We start from the raw sequence: 27,477 nt of genomic DNA on the forward strand, positions 1-27,477 counted from the left end.
TACACCATGGTACCACAAGGACACACAGCTAAATAATATGAACAACCACATGCCAATATGGAGAGGCAAATAAAACAAATTCGCTAAGAGAGATATTATGGAGTTCAAAGGTACAGTGGAACATTTTTGCAACAGAATGTTACTATTTCAGAGAAAATGAGTTTATTGGCATAAATGTAAATGTTTGGGAATGGAACATCTGGAACATCAAATCCTGACTTGATAACAAAGGACAATTTATACAGTGCCTTTTTCAGCACAGTCTTGATGCATCTGTACACATGTCAACATATTCTGCAAACAATCTTCTCTGTGTTTAGCCTTTATCTGCTAAAGATTTTACAACAGGAATTATCCCTTGATAAATCTCTTTATTAGTTATTTGGGGAAATGACTACAGTAGTTAAAAATGAAGCGAGCATTGGAGGTTACACCACCAGTCCATGCCTCTGTGTTAAAGCATCTGGAGGAATGCCCTGTACCTAATGACCTTCTCCCCTCCACCAGGGAAATGTCCACCATCTTTTCTCTGCTATCTCACACTCATTTTATCTCTGCAACTGGACCCACCTCAAAGGTTCATGATCTACCACACTGACTCGCACCAGCAACATCCTCCCTCAATCACTCTGGCCTCCCCAATCCTTACTCCACTAACCCTGTATGCCCTCTGCACTCCCCACTCACTCACACAGGACATCTCGCCACCTCAACCAATAGCAACAGCTGTGCCACCTACTTACATTTCCCATAACCCCTGCCTCTTGTTCATTCCAAGAGGAATACAGTTCTTGTGAGTGTAACAATAGTCAGAATGAATGGGGTTGGGGGGTGGGGTGCTGCTCAACCTCTGCTTCTCATTCCTTATGTAGAGGGAATACTGACCCTGACCAGCTGAGCTGGGCATGGCATCAGAGCCTGCCCTCACCTTACAGTGCTGGGAATCTCGGAGTGAAGGTTATCCCCCTCAACTTGACTGAGGCCTGTTGACAACTGTGACTAGCTTCCTGGCTTTCTGTCTGCACTAATTGGCACAACAAGCCCTTATTATAAGCCTGGTATCTTGGGCTGAGAAGGAAAAGTGCAAAGAAAAGCAAGGTTATACAAGGCAGGAATGCTGTTAGCACTGAGGTAGACTCAAAGTGTGTGACAACTTTGAGAGCAAGGAAATATCCTGGGGCAATCCATGAGCTGGGATACTGGAAGTCTGAAAACATAAAAAAAGCAGAAATTGCTGGAGGAACTCAACAAGTCAGCAGCATCTGTGAAGAGAGAAAGTAGAGTTAACATTTTGGTTCTGGTGACTCTGCAGTTAACAAAAGCAGTCAGAGTATCCAATTAAAAACCAAGGCACATGGAGCAGCAACAACTAGCATTAGGCCAGAGGATTGAGAATTGTTTTTGGAACTAAAATTGTTTGATTAAAAAGTTATTTGAAGGAGAAAATTGATCATAAAAGAAGAACATTTGGATTTGAGAAGGTATTTGATAATTTTCCACATAAAATATTGTTGCACAAAACAGGAGTTCATGACAATGCCGGTTATGTATTTGCATTTTTTGAAGATTAGTTAACACACAGATGATCAGAGAATCAGGAGAAATCGTTCTTTTTCAAGGTGCAAAGACATAGGTAGTAGAGTTTTGCAAGAATCAGTCTTCAGATCTCAATTATTTACCATCAATATTAATGTCTTGGAAGATAAGACCACAGGACATAGGAGCGGAAGTAAGGTCGTTTGGCCCATCGAGTCCACTCCGCCATTCAATCATGGCTGATGGCATTTCAACTCCACTTACCCACATTCTCCCCGTAGCCCTTAATTCCTAGTGACATCAAGGATTTATCAATTTCTGCCTTGAAGACATTTAGCGGCCCGGCCTCCACTGCACTCTGCGGCAATGAATTCCACAGGCCCACCACTCTCTGGCTGAAGAAATATCTCCTCGTTTCTGTTTTAAATTGACGCCCTCTAATTCTAAGGCTGTGCCCACGGATCCTAGACTCCCCACCTAAAGGAAACAATTTCCTAGCATCCACCCTTTCCAAGCCATGCATTATCTTGTAAGTTTCTATTAGATCTCCCCTCAACCTTCTAAACTCCAATGAATACAATCCCAGGATCCTCAGCCATTCCTCATATGTTAGACCTACCATTCCAGGGATCATCCGAGTGAATCTCCGCTGGACATGCTCCAGTGCCAGTATGTCCTTCCTGAGGTGTGAGGACCAAAACTGGACACAGTACTCCAAATGGGGCCTAACCAGAGCTTTATAAAGTCTCAGTAGTACATCACTGCTTTTATATTCCAACCCTCTTGAGATACATGACAACATTACATTTGCTTTCTTAACTATGGACTCAACCTGCAAGTCAAACATTAGAGAGACCTGGACTAGGACTCCCAGATCCCTTTGTACTTTGGCTTTATGAATGTTCTCACTGTTTAGAAAATAGTCCATGTCTGTATTCTTTTTTCCAAAATGCAAGACCTCACATTTGCTCACATTGAATTTCTTCAGCCATTTTCTGGACCACTCTCCTAAACTGTCTAAATCTTTCTGCAGCCTCTCCACCTCCTCAGTACTACCTGCCTGTCCACCGAACTTTGTGTCATTGACAAACTTCACCAGAATGCCCCCAGTCTCTTCATCCAGATCATTTATATATAAAGTGAACAGCTGCTGCCCCAACACTGAACCCTACGGGACACCGCTTGTCACCGGCTGCCATTCCAAAAAAGAACCTTTTATCCCAACTCCCTGCCCCTGTCAGACAGACAATCCTCAATCCATGCCAGTAGCTCACCTCAAACACCATGGAACCCTACCTTACTCAACAGCCTCCCGTGAGGCACCTTATTACAGACCTTTTGGAAGTCTAGGTAGATAACACCCACTGGGTTCTCCTGGCCTAACCTACATGTTATCTCTTCAAAGAATTCTAACAGGTTTGTCAGGCACGATCTTGCATTACTAAATTCATGCTGACTTGTTCTAATCTAACCATGCACTTCCAAGAATTTAGAATTTCATCCTTAACAATGGATTTGAGAATTTTACCTATAACTGAGGTTAGGATAATCGGCCTATAATTTTCCATCTTTTGTCTTGATCCTTACTTGAACAAGGGGTTACATCAGCAATTTTCCAATCATCTGGGAGGTTCCCCAATTCCAGTGATTTTTTTTTAAAAGATCACAACCAATGCCTCCACTATTTCCTCAGCCACCTCCCTCAGAACTCTAAGATGTAGTCCATCAGGGCCAGGAGATTTATCAATTTTTAGACCTTTTAGCTTTTCCAGCATTTTCCCTTTTGTAATGGCCACCATACTCAACTCTGCCCCTTGACTGTCCTTAATTGTTGGGATATTACTCATGCCTCTCACTGTGAAGACTGATGCAAAATATTTATTAAAAGTTCTTCAGCTATTTTCTTATCTCGCATCACTAGCCTTCCTGCATCAATTTGGAGCAACTTAGTTTCTACTTATGCCTCTCATTTGTCTCTTATGTGTTGAGAGAAACTTTTACTATCATCTCTAATATTACTGGCTAGCTTACCTTCATATTTGATCCTCACCTTCTTTATTTCTCTCTTTGTTATCCCCTGTTTGTTTTTGTAGCCTTCTCAATCTTCTGATTTCCCAGTGCTCTTGGCCATTTTATAGGCTCTCTCTTTTTCTTTGATATATTTCCTCACTTCCTTTATCAGCCATGGCTGTGTAGTCCTCCCCGGACAATCTTTCTTTCCTTTGGAATGAACCCTTGTTCTGTGTCCTCAATTACATTGTTGCTCTACTGTCTTCCCATGAGGCTCTGCTTCCAGTCAATTTTTGTCAGTTCCTCTCTCATGCCCCTGTAATTACCTTTATTTAACTGTAACACCATAATATCCAATTTTGCCTTCTCTCTTCAAACTGCAGACTGAACTCTACCATATTACGACCGCTGCCTCCTAAGTGTTCCCTCATACTTAGGCCAAAATTGTAGGCCAGATTTTTTATTAAGTCTTGCTCATTACATAGCACTAATTCCAGAATAGCCTGCTTCCTGGTGGGCTCCATCATAAGCTGTTCCAAAAAGCCATCCTGTAAGCATTCCATGAATTCTGTTTCTTTGGATCCACCGGCAACATTATTCACCCAGTCCATTTGCATATTGAAGTCCCCCAGATCACTGTGACCTTGCCTTCCTGACATGCCCTATCTACTTCCCGGTATATCTTGTGCCCCTGGTCCTGACCACTGTTAGGAAGTCTGGACACGACTCCCATTATGGGTTTTTTGCCTTTGTGGTTTCTTAACTGCACCCACACAAACTCCACATCATCTGACCCTATGTCATTCAGTGTCATAGATTTAATTTCATTCTAACAAGGCAACCCCGCCCCCTCTGCCTACTTCCCTGTCTTTTCAATTAGTTGTAAATTGTTAGATGTTTAACTGCCAGTCCTGAAACTCCTCCAACCATGTCTCTGTGGTGACTACCACATCATAATCATTCACGACTTTGTTACGAATACTACAAGCATTCAGGTAAAGCACCTTAATGCTAATTCCCTTATCCTCATGATTTCCATCATCTCTAGTAGCATGTCCTAAGTTATCCTTCCTTTTTGCTTCATTCCTAGTCTGCCTTGAACTTAAACCCTGCACACTTGCTAACCTGCTGCTTATCTTCCTACTTGACTCCATACTCCCTGTCATTTTTCCTTTCCCTTTTCCCTGACTCAAGTTTAAAGTCCTAGTGACTATCCTGTTTATCCTTTTCGTCAGAACACTGGTTCTAGATTGATTCAGGTGGAGACCGTCCCATCAGTACAGATCCCCCCAGTTCCAAAACTGATGCCAATGTCCCATGAAATGGAATCCCTCTTTCCCGCACTCCTCTCTTTCTCTTGTTTACTTCCCTAATTTTCTTATCCCTTTTCCAATTAGGACGTGGCTTGGGCAGTATTCCAGAGATTATGACCCTCGAGGACCTATTCTTCAATTTCCTTCCTTGTGCTTGATACTCCCCAAACAGATCGTCCTTCTTGGCCTTGCCTATGGTGTTAGTGAATCACAACAATGGGATGAGGCAGGGAGTAAGGTATCCAACTTATTTGATGATATAAAAATATGTGGGAGGGCATGTTGTAATGAAGACATAAAGAATCTTCAAGGGAATATTGATGCTTTTAGTGAATGCAAAATGTAGGAAAATGTAAGGTCATGCACTTTGACAAGAAGAATCGAAAGGTGGACAGTTACTAAAATAGAGTGAGTCTCCAAAATATGCAGTGCAGTTTAGAGAGGTCTTGGTGTTTTGTACACGAAACACAACATTAGCTTGCAGACAGAATAGATAATTATGAAGGCAATATTTAGAAAATCTATGTTATTGGAAATCTTTGATGTATGGTTGACTTTGATGCATTTAAGAGCCTGTCCATGCAAGAATAAATCCAATGAATGTTGTTGGGTATATAGAAGACAAAAAGTATCTAGAAATTCCCAAGTTGTTTGAGATCCAATGCATTAGATTATGTGCAAATGCTGTCCATGGAGACATATTTGGTTTTGACAAGGGTTCAATCTTCTGGAAGAATTCTTGTTTTGGACAAATGACTGCTGTCCTGAAATAAACATTTTGGAAAATAATTATTCAGCTACTTTCATGTCACAAATTCATATGCTGCAGAGGGAATGGGGTGCCCCATGCTGTCTCACTTCCCAGACTACTGATGGCCTCATGTCAGATGTCTGTACAAAGACTGTGTGGTTGAAAGACAATGTGAGATAGGACCAACAGGTCACAGATTTGTGAATCATGTCAAAATGTTGATGGAAGTTAAAAGTGAATGAATATTACAAATGCAGAGAAAATTATTAATGAGTATTGTCACCATGAGTCTATGCAATGAATTGTCTGAAAATTTGGAATACTTGAAGAAACACATGACATGGAAGAACCTACTGATTTTAATAAATAATAACATTGTATTATTTGGAGGAAACTTAAAACTGAACCATTCAGTGGCTGCATCTCAATCTTGTATGATTAAAAGTGAATGAATATTACAAATGCAGAGAAAATTATTAATGAGTATTGTCACCATGAGTCTATGCAATGAATTGTCTGAAAATTTGGAATACTTGAAGAAACACATGACATGGAAGAACCTACTGATTTTAATAAATAATAACATTGTATTATTTGGAGGAAACTTAAAACTGAACCATTCAGTGGCTGCATCTCAATCTTGTATGATTAATTGTTAAACTGTTGTTTGGAAACAAGAGAGAAAAATGTAAAGCTAATAAATTGAAAGCACCACTTGCTTTAGGTTTAGAAATGATAATAAATTTAATGTATTTAAAGAGTAGCCCTGTCAATATGAACAGAAGGAATGTATCATTTCATCATCAATTTTGTACCAAGTGATATCATATTTCTGCTGAGTAATTCTTTAAGGAAAGCAAAAATGAAGTTGAACAAAGAATGACCAAGCATTGGTATTTGGTAAAGTTGCATATTGTAAAGTTGCACTGGATCAAGAAACAAATTCTATTCTGTTGTGGAACACCAAATATTGCTTAATGAAATGTTCATGAAGATCTCCAGAATAAAGTGTCTGGCTAAAAAAGCATATTATCTGGAAGTTATATAGACAAATTATGCTACTGCTGAAGACTGCTGGAGTTGTGGATAAGTCAACCCCAATGTCATATATTTATGAAATATCAGCAGACACCACTGTGCCCAAACATAGGTGTCCCATTAACCAAGGAATTTCAGAAACTGGTGACTCTCGACCTGAATAGGGATGAAAACTGAAAACCTCCAACATTTTGTGGAGATGCTGACCTGAATAACCATATCGATGGTAAAAAAACAACAAGCACAAACAGACAACAGCAGATACGATTATAGAAAAATGGATTGGCATAGACCTTGGAATGCCAACGAAACTTCAATCAGACAAGAGGAAAATTTGCAAATGAGGAGTGTAGAGTCATGTGAGAACTTGAGCATAGTGGTAATTTATTCTAGTTGATAAATGACTGTAATCCAAAACTACCATTCAAACCATACAGTAATTCCCAGGCTGCAGGGGGAATGGTTACTAGCTCCATGTTTTTCTGCTACATTCCAGTAGAAAAGCACTTATCAAAGCCAAAGCTTCAGAAATTGAGAGGATTAAGATATGATGATGAAATACATCCAGCAGAGATTTGTTCTGGTGACCCAGATTCTTCATAACAAGGGCAAAGGTAATGGAGAGGTCTGTGCAAAAGTTTATTGGACGTGATGGGAAGATTCTAATAAAACAGGAGAATCAGATTGTAAAAACACAGCTCTCACAATAGGAATGCATTCAGGAATTTTCAAATACTGAACATGAGCGAAGATGGTAATACTGAAGGATGCTGTACATGTCATACCTAGGTATTCTGCAAGTTCAAACCAGAGGAATAGGATTTAAGAGTTAATGACCAAAGCATTTTCTGTTGCACAAAAAAGGGCAATCTTGTCAGGGATTATAAACCATCCAGAGTGATGCACTGGCCACAAGGTTCAAATTACTGTTTAAAGACTGAATTTTTTTAGATGAATAGGAAAGTCCAAAGGGAAATACGAAAACTGGTTCAATAGCCAAGAGAAAGGGCAAGAGGTGAGTTGAGTTGATTTATTAATTGTCACATGTATCTTACTACAATTACCGTGAAAGGTGTTGTATAGTGTCACCACTGTCCGGCGCCATCTTAAAATACAGGAAATAAACAAAACCATAGAACATGAAGGCAGAAAATCAAAGAAATAAAGTAAGTGTTCAATTTTACAGTCCTTCTTGTTAAATGCACTGTCATGAGCCTGGTGACCAGCACAAGTCCCCTTTGCCACACTGCCACCACTGGAACAAAAGTTGCCACACTTCAGCGCCATCTCGCCTCCATCGATGCCCTTAGCACTATGAGTCCCTGCTGGACCTCACCAATGCAGATGCCACTCTTACAGCTGGGTACTGAACTGGCCCAAACACGACTCTGCTACTGCAATGAGTCTACGTTGGGCCCACCTCACTGATGCAGCCACTGTGATGCTGCCAGGTCTCATACTGAGCCCAAACCCGCCTCCACTGCCATGAATCTGTACTGGAAGCAGATTCTGCCAGGAACCCAAACACACCTCTGCTGCAGCAGCCAAGGGCCAGCGCTAGGACCACCTCAATGATAGTGGTCCTAGGAACCCAAACCCGCTTCCAATGTCACTGCTACAAGTCTGTGTTGCTCGGCATACTTGAGCCTGGGTTGCTGGGCCCACTCAGTGTCACCGATGCTGTCACCATGATCAGGCTCTTCACTAAAAGGTAGATAAAATAGATTAGAGAAAAAAAAAGAAGGAAAAAAAGTGAAAAAAAAGCAGACAGAGCAAATAAACACAAGGCTCAGAAGCCCTACTCCACCGCCATCTTACTGGAGAGCCACAGATTGGCAAATGGTGATGGAGGACAAGCCAGAGATCAGGTTTGAGTAATAGTTTTGGGAGTTGCACAAAGAACAAAACGATCAGTGTGGAAAGCCTACCTTCAGTGTCCAATCCAGCTCAACATTACATCAGGACTTAACATTTTCTGTTTTTCAGCAGCAGCAGCAACTTGAAGGGCAGGAGCTTGGAGCAGGGGCCTGCCGGGAGCAGTGAGTCACTGAGTTGTGCTTTTATGTTTGAAATTAGAGAGCAGAGATTTCTGGGAAAGGAGGGACTTCTTTTTACTTCCGTCTAGCTATATAAGTCAGTGTCTTCTGTCCGTTTTGGATACTGTTGAGGGGGATGACTTACCAGGGGTATGCAATGGGGCCCAGGTCTCTGGCACAGAGCCTGTCCCTGTTGCACAGAAGGGGAGGAGGGAAAGGAGGAGAGTGTTAGTCATTGGGGACACAATAGTTAGAGGCTCAGATAGAAGGTTTGTTGGGAATGAACGAGACTCGCGGTTGGTGTGTTGCCTCCCAGGTGCCAGGATCAGAGATGTCTCAGATCGGATCTTTGGCGTCCTGAAGGGAGAGGGTGACCAGCCTCAAGTCGTTGTCCATGTAGGTACCAACGATATAGATAGAAAGAGGGATGGGGATGTAAGGCAGGATTTCAGGGAGCTAGGGTGGAAGCTGAGAGCTAGAACAAACAGAGTTGTTATTTCTGGATTGTTACCCGTGCCACGTGATAGTGAGGCAAGGAATAGGGAGAGATATCAGCTGAACATGTGGCTGCAAGGATGGTGCAGGAGGGATGGTTTCAGGTACTTGGATAATTGGGGCTCATTCTGGGGAAGGTGGGAATTGTACAAACAGGATGGTCTTCATGAACTAGTAGGGTACTAATATTCAAAGTTTGTGCGAAGATTTGTAGCTCAGGTGCTCGTTGTGGTTTTGTTCACCGAGCTGGGAATTTGTGTTGCAGACGTTTCGTCCCCTGTCTAGGTGACATCCTCAGTGCTTGGGAGCCTCCTGTGAAACGCTTCTGTGATCTTTTCTCCGGCATTTATAGTGGTTTGAATCTGCCGCTTCCGGTTGGCTCCCAAGCACTGAGGATGTCACCTAGACAGGGGACGAAATGTCTGCAACACAATTTCCAGCTCGGCGAATAGAACCACAACAGGGTACTAATATCCTGGGTGAGAAATTTGCTGGTGCTATTCGGGTGGGTTTAAACTAGCTCAGCAGGGGGATGGGAACCGGAGGTGTAGTTCCAGTGCACAGGAGGATGGGAGTAGGGAGGACAGGGACAGGATTTCAGGGTCACAGGAATGTGCTGGCAGCGAAGTGGTTTGAAGTGTGTCTACTTCAACTCCAGAAGTATCAGAAATAAGGTAGGTGAGCTTGCAGCATGGATAGGTACCTGGGACTTCGATGTTGTGGCCATTTTGGAGACATGGATACAAGCAGGGTGAGGAATGGATGTTGCAGGTTCCAGGGTTTAGATCTTTCATTAAGAACAGGCAAGGCCATAAAAGAGGGGGAGGTGTAGCCTTGTTAGTCAAGGATAGTACATCGGTGGCTGAGAGAACTTTTGATGAAGACTTGTCTACTGAGATAGTGTGGGCTGAGGTTAGAAACAGGAGAGGAGAGGTCACACTGCTTCGCGTTTTTTAAAGGCCTCCGCAGAGTTCCAGGAAAGTGGAAGAGAGGATTGGCAAAATTATTCTGGGTAGGAGTGAAAGGAACAGGATGGTTATTATGGAGAACTTTAACTTCCCCAACATTAACTGGAAATGCTATAACTCCAGTACGTCGGATGGATCAGTTTTTGTCCAATGTGTACAGGAGGGTTTCCTGACACAGTATGTCGAAGGGCCAACAAGAGGGGAGGGCACACTGGATCTGGTGCTTGGTAATGAACCAGGCCAGGTGTTTGATTTAGTTGTAGGTGAGCACTTTGGAGAAAGTGACCATAATTCAGTTACATTTAGTTTAGCGATGGAAATGAATAGGTACATGCCACAGGTCAAGAGTTATTGATGGGGCAAGGGCAATTATAATGCGATTAGGCAAGAATTCGGATGCATAGAATGGGGTAGCAAAATGCAGGAAATGCAGACAATGGAAATTTGGAACCGGTTTAAGGAACAGATATTGCGTGTCCTTGATAGGTATGTCCCTGTCAGGCAGGGAGGAAGTGATAAGGTAAGGGAACCGTGGTTTACGACAGAAATTTCATCTCTTGTTAAGCAGAAGAAGGAGGCTTATGTGTTGATGAGGCCAGATGGTTCAGTTGAGGCGATGGAGAGTTACAGATCAGCTAGGAAGGATTTAAAGAGAGAGTTAAGAAGAGCAAAGAGAGGACATGAGCAGTCTCCAGCAAATAGAATAAAGGAGAACCCTAAAGCTTTCTATAGGCATGTGAGGAATAAAAGGATGATTAGGGTAGGAATAAGGCCATTCAAAGGCAGAAGCGGGAAGTTGAGTGTGGACCCTGTGGAGATCAGAGAGGTGCTAAATGAACATTTCTCATCGATTTTCAATCAGGAAAAGGAGAACATTGTAGAGGAGAAGAATGAGGTATGAGATATTAGACTAGAAAGATTGAGGTTAGTTACACACAGGTGTTATCAATTTTAGAAGGAGTGAAAGTAGACAAGTCACCTGGGCCAGATGGGATTTATCTGAAGATTCTCTGGGAAGCTAGGGAGGAAGGGTTGGAGCCTTTGGCTTTGATCTTTAGTCATCATTGTCTACAGGTTTGGTACCAGAGGACTGAAGGATGGTAAATGTTGTGCCTTTGTTCAAGAAGGGCAGTAGAGATAACCCAGGTAATTATAGACCAGTGACCCTTACTTCTGTTGTCGGAAAGGTTTTTGGAAAGGATTATAAGAGACAAGATTTATAATCATCTAGCAAGCAACAATTTGACTTCAGATAGTCAACAAGGTTTCGTCAAGGGCAGGTCGTGTCTCACAAACCTCACTGAGTTTTTTGAGGTGACCAAGCATGTAGATGAGGGTAGGGCAGTTGACTTGGTGTACATGGACTTTAGTAAAGCTTTTGATAAGGTTCCACATGGTAGGCTGTGGGAGAAAATGCAGAGGCATGGAATTGAGGGTGATTTAGCAGTTTGGATTAGAAACTGGCTTTCTGAAAGAAGGCAGTGAGTGGTGGTTGATGGAAAATATTTAGCCTGGAGTCCGGTTACTAGTGGTGTGGCACAAGGATCTGTTTTGGGACCACTGCTGTTTGTCATTTTTATCAATGACTTAGACGCAGGCATAGGTGGATGGGTTAGTAAGTTTGCAGATGATACTAAAGTCGGTGGAGTAATGGACAGTTTGGAAGAATGTTACAGGTTGTAGGGGACTTGGATAAACTGCAGAACTGGGCTGATAGGTGGCAAATGGAGTTCAGTGCAACTAAATGTGAGGTGATGCACTTTGGGAGGAAGAAACAATGACTGCAGATGCTGGAAACCAGATTCTGGATTAGTGGTGCTGGAAGAGCACAGCAGTTCAGGCAGCATCCAACGAGCAGCGAAATCGACGTTTCGTGCAAAAGCCCTTCATCAGGAATAAAAAGCAGGGCTTTTGCCTGAAACGTCGATTTCGAAGCTACTTGGATGCTGCCTGAACTGCTGTGCTCTTCCAGCACCACTAATCCAGAATCCACTTTGGGAGGAATAACAGGAAGGCAGACGACTGTGTCAATGGAATGATTCTTGGTAGTGTGGATCTGCTGAGAGATCTTGGAGTCCATGTACATAGATCCCTGAAAGTTGCTACCCAGGTTGATAGTGCTGTTAGGAAGGCATACGGTGTGTTAGGTTTCATTGGGTAGAGGGATTGAGTTCCAGAGTCGCAATATCATGATGCAACTATACAAAACGCTGGTGCGGCCACACTTGGAATATTGTGTACAGTCTAGTCCCCATATTTCGGGAAGTATGTGGAAGCATTGGAAAAGGGAAGAGGAGATTTACCAGGATGTTGCCTGGTCTGGAGGGAAGGTCTTATGAGGAAAGGCTGAGAGACTTGAACGTGTTCTCATTGGAAAGAAGAAGGCTAAGAGGGGTTTTGATAGAGACATACAAAATGATCAGAGGATTAGATAGGGTAGACAGTGAAAGTCTTGTGGGCAGCACGGTGGCACAGTGGTTAGCACTGCTGCCTCACAGTGGCAGAGACCCGGGTTCAATTCCTGCCTCCGGCGACTGTGTGGAGTTTGCACATTCTCCCCGTGTCTGTGTGGGTTTCCTCCGGTTTCTACCCACAGTCCAAAAAGGTGCAGGTCAGGTGAATTGGCCATGCTAAATTGCCCCGTAGTGTTAGGTGTAGGAGAATGGGGGTGGGTCGGTGTAGACCTGTTGGGTCGAAGGGCCTGTTTCTACACTGTAAGTAATCTAACCTAATCTTTTTCCTAGGATGGTAATGTCAGCGTGTACAAGGGGGCATAACTACAAATTGAGGGGTGATAGATTTAAGACAGATGTCAGAGGCAGGTTCTTTATGCAGAGAGTGGTAAGGGCATGGAATGCCCTACCTGCTAATGTAGTCAACTCAGCCACATTAGGGAGATTTAAACAATCCTTAGATAAGCACTTGGATGATTTTGGGATAGTGTGGAGGGGCGAGCTGAGAATAGTTCATGGGTTGGCACAACATCGAGGGCCGAAGGGCCTCTCCTGCGCTGTATTGTTCAGTGTTCTAAGAGAAACAGAATAAGTTTTGGAAAAGTGAAAGATAGGGTTGGCATTCTACTTTTGAACTCTTGCATCCTGGATATATGTTATCCTGTACATTACATTTTCAATCTTTGGTACATATGGAATATGTCCCTGCCTGAGGGCACTGAGTACTTCCTTCCCCATGATGTGACTGACCAGATCAACAGGTGCCCTTCAGTATGCACCAGCCAGCTCTCCAGAATGGACTCGGGACAACATTGTACTGCACTGAGGTTTGGACCTTCAACCAGAGAAAGTGAGAACTGCAGATGCTGGAGATCAGAGTCAAGAGTGTGTTGCTGGAAAAGCACAGTAGGTCAGGCAGCATCCGAGGAGCAGGAGAATCAATGTTTTGAGCCCATCCCATCCCTCCACCTCCGCCTATCCCTCCCTCTTTTCTGATGGCCACTTGTATGAACACCCACCGATCTCCAGTGCCTCCTCCTCTGTGATCTGTGAATGGCTATGTCTTGTTGATGGCCTCAAGCTCCTGTCCTGTGTGCTCTCCTGACACAAAATGTGAGAGGCTGATAATTGGGAGAAATGTTCATGTATTCACCTGATTGATGACTTGTTTACTGAGGAGGAAGCTTTGCATTTGCATTAAAGGGAGTGAGGGTGTCAGCCACAGATGGACAGATTGTAATGTGACCAAGTCCCTAGAAAGGGAGGGATGGGTGCACTTTCACATAACTTCATGTGATCACTGGAGTTGGCCTGAAAGGGTAGAGGGAGGAGCTCGATGGAATATAAACATCAGGATGTAGAATAATGCGCTTTTGCTCTCATTTGTTTTGTTAAGGTCAATGAATTCCTCCTTCAGACTTCCTGAGAAACCTACCATTACACCTTCTTTGTGGCAACAGAAGTCTGTAGTTTCCCAGGGAACGGAAATGACAACCTACCCCCCTCTCCCAACCTCTCCACCCCACCACAGTCCAGACCACCCCACCACAGTCCAGACCGCCCCACCACAGTCCAGACCGCCCCACCACAGTCCAGACCGCCCCACCACAGTCCAGACCATCCCACCACAGTCCAGACCGCCCCACCACAGTCCAGACCATCCCACCACAGTCCAGACCGCCCCACCACAGTCCAGACCATCCCACCAAAGTCCAGACCGCCCCACTACAGTCCAGACCATCCCACCACAGTCCAGACCGCCCCACCACAGTCCAGACCATCCCACCACAGTCCAGACCGCCCCACCACAGTCCAGTCCGCCCCACCACAGTCCAGACCATCCCACCACAGTCCAGACCGCCCCACCACAGTCCAGACCGCCCCACCACAGTCCAGACCGCCCCACCACAGTCCAGACCGCCCCACCACAGTCCAGACCATCCCACCACAGTCCAGACCGCCCCACCACAGTCCAGACCGCCCCACCACAGTCCAGACCGCCCCACCACAGTCCAGACCATCCCACCACAGTCCAGACCACCCCACCACAGTCCAGACCGCCCCACCACAGTCCAGACCGCCCCACCACAGTCCAGACCGCCCCACCACAGTCCAGACCATCCCACCACAGTCCAGACCGCCCCACCACAGTCCAGACCATCCCACCACAGTCCAGACCGCCCCACCACAGTCCAGACCGCCCCACCACAGTCCAGACCATCCCACCACAGTCCAGACCGCCCCACCACAGTCCAGACCATCCCACCACAGTCCAGACCGCCCCACCACAGTCCAGACCGCCCCACCACAGTCCAGACCGCCCCACCACAGTCCAGACCGCTCCACCACAGTCCAGACCATCCCACCACAGTCCAGACCGCCCCACCACAGTCCAGACCACCCCACCACAGTCCAGACCGCCCCACCACAGTCCAGACCATCCCACCACAGTCCAGACCGCCCCACCACAGTCCAGACCGCCCCACCACAGTCCAGACCATCCCACCACAGTCCAGACCGCCCCACCACAGTCCAGACCGCCCCACCACAGTCCAGACCGCCCCACCACAGTCCAGACCATCCCACCACAGTCCAGACCGCCCCACCACAGTCCAGACCGCCCCACCACAGTCCAGACCGCCCCACCACAGTCCAGACCATCCCACCACAGTCCAGACCGCCCCACCACAGTCCAGACCGCCCCACCACAGTCCAGACCATCCCACCACAGTCCAGACCACCCCACCACAGTCCAGACCGCCCCACCACAGTCCAGACCATCCCACCACAGTCCAGACCATCCCACCACAGTCCAGACCGCCCCACCCCCTAACCCCAGAAATAGGGTGGCTGATTTTAAAATTCATTGCAAAGTTTCCACTGCTCTGGGTCATTGAAAGGCCATTAAAACGGTTATTGAGGTCCCCAGCCATCCAGCTCCAATATGTCTGTGCAGTAAAGTCCAGCCTCATCAGTTTGGATTGTGCTGGATTTTACTGAACGTCTGCTCAAAGTTCTCCAGTTTTGTACACATTAAACCCATGTACTAAAAGATTACATTATACATTAAATGAATATCAGTTGTTTCAGAATCAATGAATGTGACTACACTTTATTTTGAATTTACTTCCAGGAAGATTTAATTTCTGTTAATGTTTCTTTCGTAAAATTTCAATGTATTTACATTAGATAAATTGAGCCACACTGGGTTTAAATGAATTAAACATAATATCATCTGCACTTTGAATGCTCTGTAAAATCAGATCGTACTGGGACAACTCCAAATGATGACATTGACGTACTCTTTTTAATAGGATTATGATGCCAGCTGACAGTAATACTGGACAAGTCAGATCCCAAAATGAAGCCTGGACTATGAGTTGGCTTTAGGTTTTATAGTTTGCAGTTCCGTTACCATGGTGGTCAGTCACAAGGCTGTATTCACAAGAAGCTGCCAAATTCTTGTCACAAAATAACTTCAGTGTTTGTTACGCACAAGGCAAAACAAATATTAACTATTTTACACTCAGCTAGAACTAGTTGAAATGATCTAATGGCAAAAAATCAAAAATTAAGGTTCAACTCTTTTACCCTCGATAACAACCTCAACTCAATAATGAATCACCTCCACTCCACATTAAAGCCCATTGTGCAGTTAGTACAGATGTACTTGGATTCCTTCTGGTAAATTTCTCCATTCACACAATGCTAGCTCATTAGACAATGTCACTTACTCAGAGCCTTAAATAAACTGCTAATACAGTCCATTTATTCTTAACATGGATTCCTCTTTGACAGTCTTCTGTTTCTGGAGCTTTCTGTTAATGATATTAAGCCACAAAGGATTAACTCTTTATGGACTGAACTCTGCTGAGACTAAGATTTAAAGTACCTGTTTGTCATTGTGCTAATGCAAAGGGACCTTTCCTCTTTGTTGACGTGTTACCTAATCCAGTCCATTTCTTAATTGGGAATCTTTCCAGACAATAGGTGATTGATAAGTGTTGAAATAATCCATTCTCCAGTAAGGCTGTGATTAAATAAAAGCACAATTGTATTAAGAGCTGTAACAGTTATATCAAAAAAGGTCACTGTGACATTAATCATAATGGAAAGCAAATGGACTGCATCTGATTATGCAAAAGCAAAGCTCAAACGTTATAGTTTTTTTTGGAAACACGTCACATTGGCCATGTTTGCATAATCATCTCTAATCTGTGTTCCAACTGAATGAGTTCTCTGATATGACACAGATGATTATATCTATTTATTTTCCATACATCTTGTTTCCTGAAATAAACTTAACTCATCAGGCAACAAAACCCTCAAATTAGAAGCAAACACAGAATATATATTATAAACTGGGCCTGATTTTCTTTAACCTTTCTTAATCAATTGGAGAGGGATGTTCTTTCTCTAGATGGAATGCAGGGAAGGTTCACCAGACTGATTCCTGGGATGGTGGCACTGACGTATGAGAAGTTGAATTCGTTGGGAATGTATTCGCTGGACTTCAGAAGAATGACGGTGAATCTCCTAGAAATGTATAAAAATTTTAACAAGACTAGACAGAATAGTTGCAGGAAGGATGCTCCTGATGGCATGTGAGGTCAGAACCAGGGGGTCACAGTCTAAGGGGGAAACAATCTAGGGGGAAACAGTTAGAAAATTCTTCAGCCAGATGGTGGTGAGCCTGTGGAATTTGACAGCACTGAAATCAGTCAAGGCCAAAACATTGTATGATTTAAAGAAGGATTTAGACATAGCACTTGGGCGAAAGGAATCAAAGGATACATGGGGGAGAAGTGGAACAGGTTATTGAGTTGGACGATTGACTGCGACCATGTTGAAAGGCAGAGAGACTCAACGGGCCAAATGGCTTACTCTTGCTCCTGGTTTCTATGCTTTATGAATGTTTTACCAGGGCCATAATGAAGCAATATCAGCTCAACAGCTTAAGGATCTAAGTTTTCAGACAGGGTAAAAAGAAATAAAAATAGAGGGTGCTGCAAGAATCGTTAAGGAACAATCATACGTATGTTATCTCGGGAGATTATCAAATTAACACCGTTGTATTTTATCAAAAAGTGTGGTGCAAGAAAAGCACAGCAGGTCAGGCAGCATCTGAGGAGCAGGAGAATTGAAATTTTGGGGGTAAGCCCTTCATCAGAAACAATTATATATCTTTGTCCCCACTCTTCATAGAATCCCTGCAGTGTGGAAACAGGCCAAATTACCCAACAGTCCACACTGACGCTCCAAAGCACATCCCACCCAGACACATTCCTCTACTCTATTACTCTGCATTTACCTCTGACAAATGCATCTAACCTACACATCCCTGAACACTACGGGCAATTTAGCACGGGCCAATCCACCTAATCTGTACATCTTTGGACTGTGGGAGGAAACCGGAGGGAATGTTTTGGACTCTTGGATAATTGGGGCTCTTTCTGGAGAAGGTGTGACCTCTACAAATAGGATGGTCTTCACCTGAACCAGAGAGGCATCTATATCCTGGTGGGGAAATTTGCAAATGCTCTGTGCGTAGGGTCTAAACTAATGCAAAAGTGAGGACTGCACATGCTGGAGATCAGAGTCTAGATTAGAGTGGTGCTGGAAAAGCACAGCAGGTCAGGTAGCATCCGAGGAGCAGGGAAATCAACGTTTTGGGCAAAAGCCCTTCATCAAGCCGTTGAAACTAATGCAGCAGGAGGATGGGAACCTGAATTGTAGTCCCAGTGTACAGGAGGTTGAGGGTAGTGAGGTCAGGGATAGGTTTACAAGGTCGCAAGAGGGCACCAGCAATCAGGATGTTGGTTTGAAATGTGTGTACTTCAATGCAGGGCACATCCGGTATAATTTGGGCAGCACAGTGGCACAGCGCCAGAGACCCGGGTTCAATTTCCACCTCAGGCAACTGACTGTGTGGAGTTTGCACATTCTCCCTGTGTCTGTGTGGGTTTCCTCGGGTGCTCCGGTTTCCTCCCACAGTCCAAAGATGTGCAGGTTAGGTGAATTGGCCATGCTAAATTGCCCATAGTGTTGGCTGAAGGGGTAAATGTAGGAGAATGGGTCTGGGTGGGCTGCTTTTCGGCTGGTCGGTGTGGATTTATTGGGCCGAAGGGCCTGTTTCCACACTGTAAGTAATCTAATCTAATCGAAGGTGGGTGAACTTGCAGCATCGGTGGGTACCTGGGATTTCAATGTTGTGGCCATGTCAGAGACATGGCTAGAGCATGGACAGGAATGGTTTAGATTAAGTTAGATTACTGAATCTGAAGAAGGGCTTATGCCCGAAACGTCGATTCTCCTGGTCCTTGGATGCTGCCTGACTTGCTGCGCTTTTCCAGCAACACATTTTCAGCACAGTATGTAGACAGGCCAACAAGGGGCCACATTGGATTTGGTACTGGGTAATGAACACAGCCAGGTGTTTGATTTGGAGGTAGGTGAGCACTTTGGTGATAGTGACCAAAATTCGGTTATGTTTACAATAGCAATGGGCAGGGATAGGTATATACCACAGGGAAAGAGGTATAACTGGGGGAAAGGCAATTATGATGCAATTAGGCAAGATTTATGATGCATAGGATGGAGAAGGAAACTGCAAAGAATGGACACAATTGAAATGTGGAGCTTATTCAAGGAACAGCTACTGTGGGTCCTTGATAAGTATGTACCTATCAGGCAGGGAGGTAGTTGTTGAGAGACAAAGCTATGGTTTATTAAAGAAGTTGAACATCTTGTCAAGAGGAAGAAGAAGGCTTATGTGAGGATGAGGCATGAAGGCTCAGTTAGAGAGCTTGAGAGTTATAAGTTAGCCAGAAAAGATCAAAAGAGGGCTAAGAAGAGGCAGGAGGGGACATGAGAAGTTGTTGGCGGATAGATCAAGGAAAACCCTAAGGCCTTCTATAGGTGGATCAGGAATAAAAGAATGACTAGAGTAAGATTGGGCCGATCAAAGATAGTAGTGGGAAGTTGTGTATGGAATCTGAGGACATAAGAGAAGTGCTTAATGAATAACTTCATCAGTATTCAATTTGGAAAAGGGCAATGTTAGTGAGAATACAGAGGTACAGACTATTAGATTAGATGCGATTGCGGTTGACAAAGAGGAGGTTTTAGCAGTTTTGGAAGATCTGAAAATAGATAAGACCCCTGGGCTGGATGGGATTTATCCTCGGATTCACTGGGAATTCAGGGAGGAGTTTGCAGAGCCTTTGGCTTTGATCTTTATGTCGTCATTGTCTACAGGAATAGTACCAGAAGACTGGAGGATAGCAAATGTTGTTCCCTTGTTTAAGAAGGGGAGTCGGGACAACCCTGGTAATTATAGGCCAGTGAGCCTTACTTTGGTTGTGGGTGAGGTGTTGGAAAAGGTTATAAGAGATAGGATTAATTTGGAAAAGAATAGTTTGATTAGGGATAGTCAACACGCTTTTTGTAAAGGGTAGGTTGTATCTCACTAACCTTACTGAGTTCTTCGAGAAGGTGACAAAACAGGTAAAGTGTAGTGTATATGGATTTCAGTAAGGCGTTTGATAAAGTTCCCCACGGAAGGCTATTATAGAAAATACGGAGGCATGGGCTTGAAGGCGATTTAGAGGTTTGGATCAGAAATTGGCTAGCTGAAAGAAGTTGATGGGAAAAGTTCATCATGGAGTTCAGTTACCAGTGGTGTGCAGCAAGGATCTGTTTTGGGGCCACTGCTGTTTGTCATTTTTACAAATGACCTGGAAGAAGGCATTAAAGGATGAGTTAGTAAATTTGTGGATGACACTAATGTAGGCAGAGTTGTGGATAGTGCCGAAGGATGTTGTGGGTTACAGAGGGACATAGATAAGATGCAGAGCTGGGCTGAGAAGTGACAAATGAAGTTTAATGCGGAAAAATGTGAGTCGTTCACTTTGGAAAAAGTAATAGGACTGCAGAGTACTGGGCTAATGGTAAAATCTTGACCGTGTAGATGTACAGAGAGATCTCGGTGTCCGGGTGCATAAATCCCCAAAAGTTGCAACCCAGGTTGATAGGGTTTTTAAGAAGGCATATGGTGTATTGGTGTTTATTGGTAGAGGGATTGAGTTTCGTAGTTATGAGGTCATGCTTCAACTGTACAAGACACTGGTCAGGCTGCACCTGGAGTATTGCTTGCAGTTCTGGCCACTGCATTATTGGAAGGATGTGGAAGCTTTTGAAGGGGTTCAGAGGATATTTATTAGGATATTGCCTGGTATGGAGGGAAGGTCTTATGAGGAAAGGCTGAGGGAACTAAAGCTGTTACATTGGAAAGAAGAAGGTTGGAAGGTGACTTAATTGAGATGGATAAGATAATCAGAGGGTTAGATAGAGTGGACAAGGAGAGCCTTTTTCCTTGGATGGTGATGGCTAACACGAGGGGACATAGCTTTAAATTGAGGGGTGATAGATTTAGGACAGATATCAAGGGCAATTCCTTTACTTAGAGGATAGTAGGGGTAATGAATGGACTGCCTGCAACAGTACTAGACTCGCTGATGTTAAGGGCTTGAAATGGGCATTGGACATACACATGGATAATAATGGAATAGTGTAGGTTAGATGGACATCAAATTAATTTCACAGGTCGGGCCAACATCGAGGGCCGAAGGGCCTGTACTGTGCTGTTACGTTCCATGTTCTATGTTCTATGTTCTATCACTGTCCTAACATTTATGACCATGACTGATATGCTGATAATAAATAAAGAATGGCTGTGCACCAATTTGCTTTGGCTTTGTCAGTGACAATGAGAGACATGCAGCCGATAAGGTAATCAAGTCATGTCTCAATTGAGTGCTTTCTAATTCCTGAGTTCCTCACAGTCGGGGTTGTGACCTCAAGTCTGACAAAACAATGGTGACCATGGAGCTCTGACCAATCTAACAGGTGTGCTCCCACTCTATGGTTCCTTCTCTGACAAGAACTATCCCTCCCCAATCCCCACTCTCACAGGCCTCACAGTGCGACTGAGGAAGTTTTCAAGTTTTGAAATAGGGTCACAGTGTAGTAATGTTTGGGAAGCATAGGTCCAGACCATGATTTTTGAGGCTTTCCTTTCTGACTGTAACAAAACTAAAACCAATCATTGATTACAGAGCTTTCAGTACTTCAGCTCATGATTCCATTCATTAATTTGGATGCATGTAAGTTGTAAATCTGAAATTGCAATGTCCAAATAGTTGTACATTAGCAGAGAAAATAACAGCCTGGAATTTGGCGTGAGTATCTCAGTGGCCCCAAAATAACAGCCTGGAATTTGGCGTGAGTATCTCAGTGGCCCCAAACTTTAGATTACTTTCCTTGATGTTCATCTTGTAAATGTTCTGAGCTAAAATAAAATTACTGGGCTGTGAACAAGTCGCAATGTTGTTGAGTCAATAGGTCAGCTGGGGCCTTGACAGAGCTCGATTTGTTTTGCCCATCTACTTAACGAATGAAACCGAAACATTGAAAAGTTGTGGAATGGCAGAGTAGATACAGAAAGAGATGCAAAGAGATCAAGAAAATAGGATTAATGGAGGGAAAAAAAGGCAAAAGAAAAGGAATGAAATTGAGAATGATTTAATCCCTGCATTTTTGAGACTTCACTGTATCAATTGTTCAATTTTGGTGTGTCCAAGTTTGAATGGCATTGCAGGAACATAATTCCTTTGAATGTTGAGATTTAGCAACTGAAATTCTGTAGCAAATGTAACTAATATTTACAGCAAATCCAGCAATTTCTTAACTCCTGGGGAAATTCTCAGAGAGATCTCTTTTTGCATGTTAATAGAGAGTGATGCAAATCATACAATAATTTGTAATGAATCAGAATTCACTGGGTACTTTTTTCTTGCTTTGCGTTTCCAGCATTTTCTGGGTCCAGGGGAATGAACTTTTTTTTATGGAGCTCTGTAAACCTACATCGTTTGTTGGGAAGAGTAATGTGTGAAGGTGTGGTTAATGCTGGTGCAAAGGGACAGACGGTGAGCATTATGAGAAGTAGCATGAGTAAGAAAAAGTGCACAATTCATAAAATAACTGAACAATAATGTAAAATGTTGCAATTATAAATGATATACGACAGGTTAGCTGTGCTAACAGAAGAAATTTTAATCAAGAATATAACTTGTGGAGCAAACAATTGAAAGCAGCAGGAATGTACAAGTTATAGTGCACTTGCATTAATACAGGAGATTGTACTACTGGAAGAAATTCTCATGTGGTTAATTTTAATGTCTGCATTTCTACTGCTATTTTGTTTAAAGATAAATTTGACACAAAATAAGAAAACACCAATTGAAATATACAGTGGACTCTTTAGACAACATGTCAATGCCAGCACTTAGAGAACAGCACAGAATTGGTGGCATTACCACTATTGTCCTGTTGTTCATGAACAATATGTTCACGGATGTGTCTACGTGCACTGATAGAGCCCAACCACATAGCAAGGATTATAATAGCAATGTACTATTAAATATATTTTTGTGTTGTTAACTCATAACATACCATCCCTTTTCTTCACAGAATGGGTCACTATGTGATTGAACCAGAGGAGCTCCACCCAGTGCACCACCAATCAACAACACCTCAGCTTGACACATGCATTTGTATAAAGTCATCAGGAGAAGAAAGAGATGCAGTTCAAGAAGAACCACCATTATTTGCTTTGAGAAAGGCTGGTGTTTCCATCTAGAACTAGAAGGGAGCTGAATTTTAGCATCTATATTTATAGAAACTGCAAATGCTTTGATTTGCAAAACCTCCAGGTTTTTAAAAGTGACAAACACGTTTTGTTTGTGAATCCATGATAAACTAAACACTGTTGATTTGTCCTGTTTAATTAAGAACTCTAGTTCAACAACAGAAATAAAAGGCAAAATCGCTGCTGAGCGACATTGCTGAGCTGTACCTCCCATCGGTCATGACCCCATTTCATAGGATCATCAGAAGAATGTTACAAAGAGAATTCAAAGATCAGAAATGATTTAATAATTGAGGTGCTAGCAAGCAGGTTCAGATGCCTTCATCAGTCTGCAGTACCTTCCTGTTTGCACTATTGGGAATTACAAAAGTACATTTGTACTTCATAACTTGTCATTCAAGAAGGGACTGGTTCTACAATCAGGAAATGCTAGAGACTCTGAAAATATTACTGATACTGATGACCAATCTCATGAAGCAAGAACAGGCACAGTGCCCCCCAGTACTGCATGGTGGTAAGTAACCTGTCATAGTTGGTGCACCCTCAGAGGTGAGAAGGGTGTTACATTTTCAGAAGGTTTGGTCCAAAGATCTGTCTCCTCTCATCAAAAACTCTGTAGTCCAAGTAAAATCCTTTCTTCTCACAGCTATCCTTTACTTCCTAAATCTGGGATTTAATGTCTGTATTAGATTAGATTACTTACAGTGTGGAAACAGGCCCTTCGGTCCAACAAGTCCACACCACCCTGCCAAAGCGCAACCCACCCATACCCCTACATTTACCCCTTACCTAACACTACGGGCAATTTAGCATGGCCAATTCACCTGACCTGCACATCTTTGTGACTGTGGGAGGAAACCGGAGCACCCGGAGGAAACCCACGCAGACACGGGGAGAATGTGCAAACTCCACACAGACAGTCGCCCAAGGCTGGAATCGAACCTGGGACCCTGGCGCTGTGAGGCAGCAGTGCTAACCACTGAGCCACCGTGCCGCCCTAACTGTTATCCACTATCTTTTTAAAAGAGAGCTAAGTCACAAGAAGTCCTTGCAGCAAATGTTCTATTATTTTCTCCAAGCATTCACAAAAACCTTAATCTGGAATTTGTGGTGTTTACCATCATTATCCCTCTGAAACTGAGCGCAACTTCAGGCATTAATGAAAGTGCAGATTAATGTAAAAATCCTTGAGCTGTGACCTGATTTAGTATAAAGTGATTTATTAGTACCACACACTTGGGAGCATACACTGATTCTCGAGCCATACCTCTTCCAGGGATGTACAAAGTTAATGAATTAATCAAAGTCCACAATTTACCTGTTAGATGGAATCAAGTTAACAGAAAACACCCCAGGTTCTTGCACTTAACAGGAACTATATTTACTACAAAAATATGCATTTGTTACAGGTAAACAAAGCCATGAAATATGAATGTATAACTCTACTAATTGAAACTCTAAAACTTCTTTGTTATTGGGAGATGGAAATGGACTGGGGAAACACACTTCAATGATACCAGTTCATCAGGCTCATTGAGATGTTCTTGTTACTTTCCAAGATCTACTGTTCCTCAATCCCCTTTCTCCAGGTTCTTTCACGTCTTTGCTGGCACAGGGTGATTGATAAACTAATTACAAAGTGAATTACTGCTTAAAAGCAATAGCTGACAATAAAGCACAGGAGGAAAGGTTTGCTCATCAAATCTGCTTCTCCAATCCATGAGATCATGATTGGTCTGATAATCATCAGCTCCACTTTTCTGCCTTATCACTTTACTGATTAAAAGTCTATTTATCTCAGATTTGAATATACTTAATGACCCAGCCTTGACAGGTCTTTGTGATATAGAATTCCATAGACTGAGTACATAAAACATAGACATAGAACAGTACAGTACAGTACAGGCCCTTCAGCCCATGATGTTGTGCTGACCATTTATCTTAATCTAAGATCAACCTAACCTACATACCCCTCAACTACTTCCGTCCATGTGCTTGTCGGTATTTGCTTAAATATCTCTGACTTCAAACACTGCGGCATATCCGGGAGGGGGAGAGTTACCTGGACGCTTTGTTTCAGGAGGCAGTCACACCTGGGAGATTAATTAATTCCCACTCAGCTAGTGATCAGGCACAAAAGAGTGTGACTGTAAGTGAGGCAGGTAGGGGGACCCAGAGTTCAGGAGTGGAGGAGCCTTAGCCCTTGACCTTGTCCAACAGGTACGAGATTCTTGCTCCCTGTTCGGATGAGGAAAAGGGCTCTGGACAGGATGAGCCAACTGACCAAGGCACCATGGTGCAGAAGGCCATTCAAGAGGGGGGAGCTAATAGACAGGTAGTGGTTATAGGGGATTCTATAATTAGGGGGACAGATAGTATCCTTTGCAAGCCGGATCGGGAGTCTCGCATGGTGTGTTGCCTGCCCGGTGCCAGGGTGCGAGACATCTCTGACCGGCTTGAAAGGATATTGGAGCGGGAGGGGGAGGATCCAGTTGTTGTGGTCCACGTTGGTGCCAACAACATAGGCAAGACTAGGGTGGAGGACCTGTTTGGGCATTACGAAGCACTAGGCAGGAAATTGAAGCACAGGTCCTCAAGGGTCATAATCTCCGGATTACTGCCCGAGCCACGTGCCAATTGGCATAGGGACAAGAAAATTAGGCAAGTAAACACGTGGCTAAGGGATTGGTGTGGGAAAGAGGGATTCCACTTCATGGGGCACTGGCATCAGTTTTGGAACAGGGGGGATCTGTACCGTTGGGACGGTCTCCACCTGAACCGATCAGGTACCAATGTTCTGGCGAAGAGGATAAATAGGGTGGTCAGTAGGACTTTAAACTTCTGAGTTGGGGGGAAGGGAAAGTGAAAGCAACAGGGAGTATGGAGGTAAATGGAAAGATAAGCAGCAGGATAGCATGTTTCCAGGCGGATTTAAAATTGAGGCAGACTGAGAATGCAGAAAAAAGCAAGGATAACTTAGGACATATGACTTACAACATCTCTAATAAGGAAGTTAGCATTAAGGCACTTTACCTGAATGCTCGTAGCATTCATAACAAAGCCGATGAATTAATGGCACAGATAATAGTGAATGATTATGATGTAGTAGGCATCACAGAGACTTGGTTACAGGGGGGTCAGGACTGGCAGTTAAACCTCCATGGTTTTTCGACTTATCAAAAAGACAGAGAGGTGGGCAGAGGGGGTGGAGTTGCCTTGTTAGTTAAGAACAAAATTAAATCTATGGTATTGAATGACATAGCGTCGGATGATGTGGAGTCTGTGTGGGTGGAATTGAGGAACCACAAAGGCAAAAAAACCATAATTGGAGTTGTGTACAGACCTCCTAACAGTGGTCAGGACCAGGGACGCAACATGTACCGGGAAATAGAGAAGGCATGTCAGAAAGGCAAGGTTACATTGATCATGGGTGACTTCAATATGCAGGTGGACTGGGTAAATAATGTTGCTAGTGGATCTAAAGAAAGGGAATTCATGGAATGCTTACAGGATGGCTTTTTGGAACAGCTAGTCATGGAGCCCACAAGAGAGCAGGCTATTCTGGACCTAGTGCTTTGCAATGAACCAGACTCTATAAAAGATCTTAAAGTAAGGGAACCCTTAGGAAGTAGCAACCATAATATGGTAGAGTTCAGTCTGGAGTTTGAAAGGGAGAAGGCGAAATCTGATGTAATGGTGTTACAGTTGAATAAAGGTAATTATGAGGGCATGAGAGAGGAACTGACTAAAATAGACTGGAAGCAGAGGCTAACCGGGAAGACACTAGAGCAAAAATGGCAGGAGTTTGTAGGTATAATTGAGGACACTGTACAGAGGTTCATTCCCAAGAAAAGAAAGATTAACCGGGGAGGGATTAGACAACCTTGGCTGACAAAGGAAGTCAGGAAATGTATTAAAGAAAAAGAGAGATCCTATAAAGTGGCTAAGAACAGTGGGAAATCAGAAGATTGGGAAGGATACAAAAGCAAACAGAGGATAACAAAGAGTGTAATAAGAAATGAGAGGATCAAATATGAAGGTAGGCTAGCCAGTAATATTAGAAATAATAGTAAAAGTTTCTTTCAGTACATAAGAAACAAACGACAGGCAAAAGTAGACATTGGGCCACTTCAAACTGATGCAGGGAGCCTAGTGATGGGAGATAAGGA

The sequence above is a fragment of the Chiloscyllium punctatum genome, chromosome 9, assembly GCF_047496795.1.
Source record: "Chiloscyllium punctatum isolate Juve2018m chromosome 9, sChiPun1.3, whole genome shotgun sequence".
Lineage (NCBI taxonomy): Eukaryota > Metazoa > Chordata > Chondrichthyes > Orectolobiformes > Hemiscylliidae > Chiloscyllium > Chiloscyllium punctatum.